The 227-nt window shown below is 49.3% G+C and overlaps 1 protein-coding gene across 2 annotated transcripts in view; it reads left to right on the top strand.

Moving 5' to 3' along the window:
* Positions 1-227, top strand: part of ZC3HAV1 (zinc finger CCCH-type containing, antiviral 1) — a 59,644-nt gene that overhangs the window by 50,132 nt on the left and 9,285 nt on the right. The window lies entirely within an intron of this gene.

Here is a 227-nt window from a genome sequence, read left to right on the forward strand (position 1 = left end):
GCTCAGTAGTTGTGGCTCGCAGGCTTAGTTGCTCCTTGGCATGTGGGATCTTCCTGGACCAGGGATTGAACCCGTGTTGCCTGCACTGGCAGGCAGATTCTTAACCATTGCACCACCAGGCAAGTCCAAGGATCACTCATCTTAAGGGAACAAGTAATAGTTTATCACATTTTCAAAGGGGGCTCAACTCATATAACTAAGATTAAATTCAATGCCCCCCCCCCCCC

The sequence above is a fragment of the Neophocaena asiaeorientalis genome, unplaced genomic scaffold (genome assembly GCF_003031525.2).
Source record: "Neophocaena asiaeorientalis asiaeorientalis breed wild unplaced genomic scaffold, Neophocaena_asiaeorientalis_V1.1 scaffold598, whole genome shotgun sequence".
NCBI classification, from domain to species: domain Eukaryota; kingdom Metazoa; phylum Chordata; class Mammalia; order Artiodactyla; family Phocoenidae; genus Neophocaena; species Neophocaena asiaeorientalis.